Source organism: Triticum aestivum, chromosome 6A (assembly GCF_018294505.1).
Source record: "Triticum aestivum cultivar Chinese Spring chromosome 6A, IWGSC CS RefSeq v2.1, whole genome shotgun sequence".
In the NCBI taxonomy this organism is placed as follows: domain Eukaryota; kingdom Viridiplantae; phylum Streptophyta; class Magnoliopsida; order Poales; family Poaceae; genus Triticum; species Triticum aestivum.
In genome coordinates this window covers 161,996,530-162,007,478 of record NC_057809.1, presented here as the reverse complement: position 1 = coordinate 162,007,478, position 10,949 = coordinate 161,996,530, and positions in this window count along the sequence as shown.

The following is a 10,949-nucleotide window of genomic DNA, read 5'->3' as shown; positions in this document are numbered from 1 at the left end:
TGGTAAGTATCCTCATCTGATGTTTTTCAATTTATCTCCTCAGTTACCGATTTACTGATGCTTGCAATGTCACAGGGACCCGCATTACCCATCTGGGCTCTGACATGCGGATGAAGCTGAAGGCTGCCTATACTTTGATAGAACAGCTATATTCCGGATCCCAACGGGCTATTTGCACTACTGCTTATAACAGGCCTCCTCCAACGTTGATAAAAGAAACCATCGAAAAGTTATCAATGTTGCCTACCCGGTTGGATGAACTTAAAAAATCAGCGGCAAGGTCAGGCGCGCTTACTGCGCTAATCTGGGCCAAGCCATGGATTCGAGATCTTGAACCGACAAACATTCGCCAAGGGTATCCTAACGTGAAGGAAGACGGGTCAGAATTTAATAATGATGATCTCCGAAGGCTGACAAGGGAACTGTGACCCATAGCGAGCAAATTGGCGGATGAAACGAATCTGTCACATTACCAGCCGGTTTATGATGCTGATCAGAAAAGATATCCTGCACCAACACATGATGTAGAAGATCTTGTTCCGCCAATTCGTAAGCACACTTATGCCCCTGACATTGATCCTTCCACCCTTATAAGTGAAGAAGTCGTGTTCCAAGCTTTAACTGGAATCGATTAGACAATGATTGATTTCCATCCACTGGGTAGAGAGGAGGAGGATGCACCGACTCAAGATGACCCTCAATCTTCTAGTCGTCCAGGTGATGAAGCTTGAACCGGAGGCCGGTTTAGTCTGTCGCAACCTACCATTCTAACTGAAACAATTATCCTGTGTGGGCATTAAAACCCCTTGTAATAGGCTAGTTCAAACACTTGTATGTTATGCCATCGAGCATACTTATTTTTCTTGATATTGATAACTCGCCATGCTTTTGGGATCTTTATTATGTGCATAATCCGTAGTGGCTGTATTTTAACTTGTTCCTGCATACAAGAGATTGAAAGGGTCCTGGCGGTTTACCGCTAGACGGGTCATGATGCCCAAATATATAGCCTAGGCGTAGAGCCAAGGCTGTTTAAAAACAATCAGATATAAAATATAGAATACCTGTTACCTTCGTTGTTTGACCCATGATTGTTATAAAAGGGTGACAACACCAAGATGGAGTATAGATGACTCCTTCCAGGTTTGCCGGTTTACGATAAAACCGTACCGGGTTATGATAAACACCGGTTTTATCCATATAATACTGATGACTTGTAGTCAAAACCAGACCGGAACAGGAAAGGCCCGATTATAGCTGATCATGTACTAACAATTTAGCATTGTAAGCCATGCCAGGTTGTAATAAACACTGGTTTATCAGAAAACACTTATGAATTTTATCAAAAGAGAAGAAAAACTTGGCAAAAAATATAAGAAAAACACGCGAGGCTTTTCATGGGCTGCCAGGCCCTAAATCGAGGCTTTTCATGGGCTGCCAGGCCGCTGAGTTAAACCAATTTTCAAAGCCTTTTAAGATGGACCTCAATCTTTAACCAATCATCATTTTAACTTTGACAAGTTCAGGGTCTATGAGATTGACTTGTCAAATGTTCGATGGGTCATACCAGGTTTACCTTGATGGAGTGGCTTACTTAAAGAGGCAGGATAACCCGGGGTTTTAGGTTAATAAACCTGGATTCCAAGCCTGGCTTGATAGCCTATTGCAAGGGTGCAAACTCTTTGTTCTTTGAGAAGCAAGTAGCCCCCAAGCAATATTTGAGTTGTACTCAATGGGTGCCTATGTTTAAGTTGTGCTTTCGCAATAGACACTCTTTGGTCCCACATAATTTCCTTTTGGCCTTAAACCTATCAAGAGGTGAAGCTATGGTGTTAATACAACAAAGCCCCCTAGTGATTTCCCTTTTGGCTTTAAGCCGATCAAGAGTTGTAGCTATGGTGTGAATACAACCAAGCCCCCTAGTGATTTCCTTTTATACGTGTGGCTTCATAAGCAGGGTTAGTAAAACTCCGCTTTATAAGTAGAAGCCCCCATGTAACCACACATGATGTAAGAACAAAGGAGACCCCGCTTTAGCTGAGGCTCCAGTTTATTATATTGATCATAATATACACATTGTCATAAGTATGTACATAAGAAGAGCCTGTGGCTCAAGTGTAGTAAGGCCGAAGGAGAGCTGTATTCCACGGCCGCTGGGTCTCCTCCTCCGATTTACGCGAGTCTTTGTGCTCTCGAACATCGATAAGGTAGTATGATCCGTTGTGCAGATTTTTGCTGACCACAAAAGGTCCTTCCCAAGGTGGGGATAACTTGTGCATACCAGTCTGATCCTGGATGAGCCGGAGCACAAGATCACCTTCTTGGAAGGTTCTGGTTTTAACCCCGCGACTGTGATAACGTCACAAATCTTGTTGATAAATTGCCGAACGCGCCGCAGCAAGATCATACTCCTCATCTAACAGGTCCAGTGAGTCCTGACATGCTTTTTCATTATCAGCTTGAACATAAGCCGCCACACGGGGCGAGTCATGACATATGTCACTAGGGAGAATAACCTCTGCTCCGTAAACCATGAAGAAAGGCGTGTAACCCGTAGATCTGTTTGGTGTGGTGTTAATACTCCATAACACGAAAGGTAACTCCTCCACCCAACAACCCGGCGTCCACTTTAAAGGAACCATAAGCCGGGGTTTGATGCCTCTCAGAATTTATTGATTGGCCATTTCTTCTTGACCATTAGATTGGGGTGAGCTATTGATGACACATCAAGCCAGATGTGCTCACGTTGAAAAATTCTTCCATAGCACGCTTGGATAGATTAGTACCATTATCAGTGATAATGTTGTGTGGAAAACCAAACCGGAATATCACCTTTTTGATGAATTGAACCGCTGTGGCCGCATCACACTTACTGACTGGCTCTGCCTCTACCCACTTGGTAAACTTATCAACCACCACCAGCAGGTGGGTCTTCTTATCCTTGGATCTCTTAAAAGGTCCAACCATATCGAGCCACCAGCCACTGCATCCACCTCTCGTCTATATGCCGCCATGAGTGGGTCCATAGAATCGCAAGTGCCAAATACCTATTGAGCCACCAGGTCCGAGTCACCAAAGCACTTAACCCGGCTTAGATTCATTTCCTTAGCCATCCAAAGACCATGGAGCAAGGCCTCATACTCAGCTGAATTGTTAGTACAAGGGAACATTAAACAGAGAACATAACAAAACTTATCACCTCGTGGGGAAGTTAATATGACTCCAGCCCCCGAGCCCTCCATTTGTCTGGACCCATCAAAATGAATAGTCCAATACATGTTATCTGGCTTTTCCTCCGGTGCCTACAACTCTGTCCAATCATTGATGAAGTCCACAAGCGCTTGGGATTTGATTGCTGTGTGAGGCGTATATTTTATTCCATGAGGTCCAATCTCAATAGCCCATTTGGCAATCCAGCCAGTTGCTTCTCTGTTTTGGATGATATCTCCCAATGGAGCTGAACTAACCACTGTGATAGGATGACCTTGAAAATAATGCTTGAGCTTCCGGCTTGCCATAAAAACCCCATACACCAGCTTCTGCCAATGTGGGTACCTCTGTTTTGATTCAATAAGTACCTCACTGATGTAATAAATCGGTCGTTGAACCGGATACTCCTTTCTGGCCTCCTTGCGCTCCACAACAATAGTCACGCGAATAGCCCAGGCATTAGCAGCCACATATAGCAATAAGGGCTCTTTATAGACCGGAGCCGCAAGGACAGGTGGTTTGGCTAACTGTTTCTTCAAGTCTTCAAACGCTTCATCAGCCGCATCACTCGAGACGAAATCATCCGTTTTCTTTAGCATCTGATACAAATGGATAGCCTTCTCCCCAAGGCGACTGATAAACCGGCTTAAGGCTGTAATCCGGCCCGTGCTACATCTTGAGCACTGTGTTGGTTTCCCCGAAGAGGAAGGTATGATGCAGCAAAGTAGCCTAAGTATTTCCCTCGGTTTTTGAGAACCAAGGTACTGGAGGCTACGCGCGAGTCCCTCGCACTTGCACAAAAGAAATAAATCCTCGCAACCAACGCGATAAGGGGTTGTCAATCCCTACACGGCCACTTAGGAGAGTGAGATCTGATAGATATGATAAGATAATATTTTTGGTATTTATATGATAAAGATGCAAAGTAAAATAAAAGCAAAGGAAATAACTAAGTATTGGTAGATTAATATGATGAAGATAGACCCGGGGGCCATAGGTTTCACTAGTGGCTTCTCTCTAGAGCATAAGTATTCTACGGTGGGTGAACGAATTACTATTGATCAATTGACAGAATTGAGCATAATTATGAGAATATCTAGGTATGATCATGTATATAGGCATCACGTCCGAGACAAGTAGACCGACTCCTGCATGCATCTACTACTATTACTCCACTCATCGCCCGCTATCCAACATGCATCTAGAGTATTAAGTTCATGGAAACAGAGTAACGCTTTAAGCAAGATGACATGATGTAGAGGGATAAACTCATGCAATATGATGAAAACCCCATCTTGTTATCCTCGATGGCAACAATACAATACGTGCCTTGCTGCCCCTACTGTCACTGGGAAAGGACACCGCAAGATTGAACCCAAAGCTAAGCACTTCTCCCATTGCAAGAAAGATCAATCTAGTAGGCCAAACCAAACTGATAATTCGAAGAGACTTGCAAAGATAACCAATCATACATAAAAGAATTCAGAGAAGATTCAAATATTGTTCATAGATAGACTTGATCATAAACTCACAATTCATCGGTTTCAACAAACACATGGCAAAAGAAAGATTACATTGAATAGATCTCCACAAGAGAGGGGCAGAACATTGTATTGAGATCCAAAAAGAGAGAAGAAGCCATCTAGCTAATAACTATGGACCCATAGGTCTGAGGTGAACTACTCACACTTCATCGGAGGGGCTATGGTGTTGATGTAGAAGCCCTCCGTGATCGATGCCCCCTCCGGCGGAGCTCCGGAACAGGCCCCAAGATGGGATCTCTTGGATACAGAAAGTTGAGGCAGTGCAATTAGGTTTTTGACTCCATATCTGCTCGCTTGGGGACGCAAGTATATATAGGAGGAAGGAGTACGTCGGTGGAGCAACAGGGGGCCCACGAGGGTGGAGGGTGCGCCTGGGGGGGTAGGCTCCCCCCTACCTCGTGGCCTCCTCTTTTGTGTCTTGACATAGGGTCCAAGTCTCCTGGGTCTGGTTTGTTGAGAAAATCACGTTCCCGAAGGTTTCATTCCGTTTGGACTCCATTTGATATTCCTTTTCTTCGAAACCCTAAAATAGGCAAAAAAAAATAGCAATTCTGGGCTGGGCCTCCGGTTAGTAGGTTAGTCCCAAAAATAATATAAAAGTGGATAATAAAGCCCAATAATGTCCAAAACAGTAGATAATATAGCATGGAGCAATCAAAAATTATAGATACGTTGGAGGCGTATCAAGCATCCCAAGCTTAATTCCTGCTCGTCCTCGAGTAGGTAAATGATAAAAATAGAATTTTTGATGCGGAGTGCTACTCGGCATAATTTTAATTGTAATTCTTCTTAATTGTGGTATGAATATTCAGATCCGAAAGATTCAAGACAAAAGTTCAAATTGACATACAAATAATAATACTTCAAGCATACTAAGCAATTTTGTCTTCTCAAAATAACATGGCCAAAGAAAGTTCATCCCTACAAAATCATATAGTTTAGTCATGCTCCATTTTTGTCACACAAGAATGCTCTCATCATGCACAACCCCGATGACAAGCCAAGCAATTGTTTCATACTTTAGTAATCTCAAACCTATAAACTTTCATGCAATATATGAGCGCGAGCCATGGACATAGTACTATGGGTGGAATAGAATATAATGAGGGGGTTATGTGGAGAAGACAAAAAGGAAGAAAGTCTCACATCAACGAGGCTATTCAATGGGCTATGGAGATGCCCACCGATTGATGTTAATGCAAGGAGTAGGGATTGCCATGCAACGGATGCACTAGAGCTATAAATGTATGAAAGCTCAAAAAAAGAAACTAAGTGGGTGTGCATCCAACCTGCTTTCTCACGAAGACCTAGGGCACTTGAGGAGGCCCATTGTTGGAATATACAAGCCCAGTTCTTATAATGAAAATACCCACTAGTATATGAAAGTGATGAAACAAGAGACTCTCTATCATGAAGATTACGGTGCTACTTTGAAGCACAAGTGTGGCAAAGGATAGTAACATTGTCCCTTCTCTCTTTTTCTCTCATTTTTTATTTGGCCTTTCTCCTTTTTATGGCCTTTCTTTCTTTTATAATTCCTCACTTGGGACAATGCTCTAGAAAATGATGATCGTCACACTTCTATTTATTTACAACTCAATGATTACAACTCGATACTAGAACAAAGTATGACTCTATATGACTGCCTCCGGCGGTGTACCGGGATATGTGAAGAACCAAGAGTGACATGTATGAAATAATTATGATCGATGGCTTTGCCACAAATACTATGTCAACTACACGATCATGCTAAGCAATATGACAATGATGAATGTGTCATGATGAACGGAATGGTGGAAAGTTGCATGGCAATATATCTCGGAATGGCTATGGAAATTCCATAATAGGTAGGTATGGTGGCTGTTTTGAGGAAGATATAAGGAGGTTTATGTGTGAAAGAGCGTATCATATCACAGGGTTTGGATGCACCGGCGAAGTTTGCACCAACTCTCATTGTGAGAAAGGGCAATGCACGGTACCGAAGAGGCTAGAAAGGATGTAAGGGTGAGAGTGTGTATAATCCATGGACTCAACATTAGTCATAAAGAACTCACATACTTATTGCAAAAATCTACAAGTCATCAAAAACCTCGGCACTACGCGCATGCTCCTAGGGGGATAGATTGGTAGGAAAAGACCATCACTCGTCCCCGACCGCCACTCATAAGGAGGACAATCAAATAACACCTCATGTTTCAAATTTGTTACATAACGTTTACCATACGTGCATGCTATGGGGCTTGCAAACTTCAACACAAGTATTTCTCAATTTCACAACTACTCAACTAGCATGACTTTGATATTATTACCTCCATATCTCAAAACAATCATCAAGCATCAAACTTCTCTTAGTATTCAAAACACTCATAAGAAATTTTTACTAATCTTGAATACCTAGCATATTAGGATTTTAAGCAAATTACCATGCTATTTAAGACTCTCAAAATAATCTAAGTGAAGCATGAGAGATCAATAATTTCTATAAAATAAATCCACCACCGTGCTCTAAAAGATATAAGTGAAATACTAGAGCAAAACTATATAACTCAAAAGATATAAGCGAAGCACATAGAGTATTCTAACAAATTCCAAATCATGTATGGCTCTCTCAAAAGGTGTGTACAGAAAGGATGATTGGGGTAAACTAAAAATCAAATAATTAAATCATACAATACCCTCCAAGCAAAACACATATCATGTGGTGAATAAAAATATAGCTCCAAGTAAAGTTACCAATAGAAGTAGACGAAAGAAGGGATGCCTTCCGGGGCATCCCTAAGCTTTGGATTTTAGGTGTCCTTATAATCTTGGGGGTGCCATGGGCATACCCAAGATTAGGCTCTTTCCACTCCTTGTTCCATAATCCATCAAATCTTTACCCAAAACTTGAAAACTTCACAACACAAAACTCAAAGTACAAAATCTCGTGAGCTCCGTTAGCGAAAGAAAACAAAAGACCACTTCAAGGTACTGTAATGAACTCATTATTTATTTATATTGGTGTTAAACCTACTGTATTCCAACTTCTATATGGTTTATAAACTATTTTACTAGACATAGATTCATCAAAATAAGCAAACAACACACGAGAAACAGAATCTGTCAAAAACAGAACAGTCTGTAGTACTCTGTAGCTAGCGCAAGATCTGGGACCCCAGAAATTATAAAATAAATATCTTGACGTGAGGAATTTCTATATTAATCATCTTAAACAAGAATTAACTAAATAGAACTTTCCAAATAAAAATGGCAGCAGTTCTCGTGAGCGCTAAAGTTTCTGTTTTTTACAGCAAGTTTAACAAGACTTTCCCCAAGTCTTCCCAACGGTTCTACTTGGCACAAACACTAATTAAACACAAAAAACACAACCTAAATGGAGTCTAGATAAATTATTTATTACTAAAAAGGAGCAAAAATCAAGGAATAAAAATAAAATTGGGTTGCCTCCCAACAAGCGCTATCGTTTAACGCCCCTAGCTAGGCATAACAAGCAAGGATAGATCTAGGTATTGCCATCTTTGGTAGGCAATCCATAAGTGGCTCTCATAATAGATTCATAAGGTAATTTAATTTTATTTCTAGGAAAGTGTTCCATGCCTTTCCTTAATGGAAATTGGAATCGAATATTTCCTTCCTTCATATCAATAATTGCACCAATCGGTCTAAGGAAAGGTCTACCAAGAATAATAGGACATGAAGGATTGCAATCTATGTCTAGAACAATAAAACCTATGGGCACATAATTCCTATTTGCAACAATAAGAACATCATTAATTCTTCCCATAGGTTTCTTAATAGTGGAATCCGCAAGGTGCAAGTTTAGAGAGCAATCATCAAAATCACGGAAACCTAACAAATCACACAAAGTCTTTGGAATCGTGGAAACACTAGCACCCAAATCACATAAAGCATAGCATTCATGATCTTTAATTTTAATTTTAATAGTTGGTTCCCACTCATCATAAATTTTCCAGGGATATAAACTTCCAATTCAAGTTTTTCTTCATAAGATTGCATCAAGGCATCAACGATGTGTTTAGTGAACGCTTTATTTTGACTCTAAGCGTGAGGAGAATTTAGCATGGATTGCAACAAGGAAATACAATCAACCAAAGAGAAATTTTCATAATTAAATTCCTTGAAATCCAAAATAGTGGGTTTAGCAACATCTAGGGTTTTAATTTCTTCAATCCCACTTTTATCAATTTTAGCATCAAGATCTAAAAACTCCAAATTCTTAGAACGCCTTCTATGTAAAGGTGGATCATATTCAGTCCCATCATTATCAAGATTCATATTACAAAACAAAGATTTAATAGGGGACACATCAATAACTTTTAGATCTTCATCTTTATTTTCATAGGAACTAGAAGAACACGCTCTTATAAAGGCATCTTTCTTAGCACGCATCCTAGCGGTTCTTTCTTTGCACTCATCAATGGAAATTCTCATGGCTTTGAGAGACTCATTGATATCATGCTAAGGTGGAATAGATCTAAGTTTCAAAGAATCAACATCAAGAGAAATTCTATCAACGTTCCTAGCCAAATCATCAATCTTAAGCAATTTTTCATCAATCATGGCATTGAAACTCTTTTGCGAAGTAATAAATTCTTTAATATTAGATTCAAAATCAGAGGGAATCTTATTATAATTTCCATAAGAATTGTTGTAGGAATTACCATAATTATTAGAGGGATTACTAGGATAAGGCCTAGGATTGAAATTTCCTCTATACGTGTTGTTACCAAAATTGCTCCTACCAACAAAATTCACATCCATAGATTCATTATTATTCTCAATCAAAGTAGACAAGGGCATATCATTAGGATCAAAAGAAACACTCTTACTAGCAAATAATTTCATAAGTTCATCCATCTTTCCACTCAAAACATTAATTTCTTCTATCACATGCACCTTTTTATTAGTAGATCTTTCAGTATGCCATTGAGAATAATTAACCATAATATTATATAGGAGTTTAGTAGCTTCTCCTAAAGTGATTTCCATAAAAGTGTCTCCCGTGCCTGAATCTAAAAGATTTCTAGAAGCAAAATTCAATCCGGCATAAATTTTTTGTATAATCATCCACAAATTCAAACCATGAGTGGGGCAATTGCGTATCATCATTTTCATCTTCTCCCAAGCTTGTGCAACATGTTCATGATCTAGTTGCTTAAAATTCATAATATCGTTTCTAAGAGAGATGATCTTAGCGAGAGGAAAATACTTAGAGATAAAAGCATCTTTGCACTTATTCCATGAATCAATACTATTTTTAGGCAAAGACGAAAACCAAGCTTTAGCACAATCTCTAAGCGAAAAAGGAAATAGCTTAAATTTAAAAATATTGTTATCCACATCTTTCTTCTTTTGCATATCACACAAATCAACAAAGCTCTTAAGATGGGTAGCGGCATCTTCACTAGGAAGGCCGGAAAACGGATCTTTCATGACAAGATTTAGCAAAGCAGTATTAATTTCACAAGATTCAGCATCGGTAAGAGGAGCAATTGGAGTGCTAATAAAATCATTGTTGTTGGTATTGGTGAAGTCACACAATTTTGTGTTATCTTGAGCCATCGAGACAAGCAAGCAAACTAACACACAAGCAAACAAAAAGCAAGCGGGCAAAAAAGAGGCAAACGGGAAAGAGAGGGAGGATAGAGAGAGAGAGGGCGAATAAAACGGCAAGGGTGAAGTGGGGGAGAGGAAAACGAGATGAAAATGGCAAATAATGTAATGCGGGAGATAAGGGTATGTGATGGGTACTTGGTATATTGACTTTTGCGTAGACCTCCCCGGCAATGGCGCCAGAAATCCTTCTTGCTACCTCTTGAGCACTGCGTTGGTTTTCCCCGAAGAAGAAGGGATGATGCAGCAATGTAGCGTAAGTATTTCCCTTAGTTTTTGAGAACCAAGGTATCAATCTAGTAGGAGGCTACGCGCGAGTCCCTCGCACTTGCACAAAACAAATACATCCTCGCAACCAACGCGATAAGGGGTTGTCAATCCCTACACGGCCACTTACGAGAGTGAGATCTGATAGATATGATAAGATAATATTTTTGGTAGTTTTATGATAAAGATGCAAAGTAAAATAAAAGCAAAGTAAAAAAGAAAAGAAAAGGAAATAACTAAGTATTGGTAGATTAATATGATGAAGATAGACCCGGGGGGCATAGGTTTCACTAG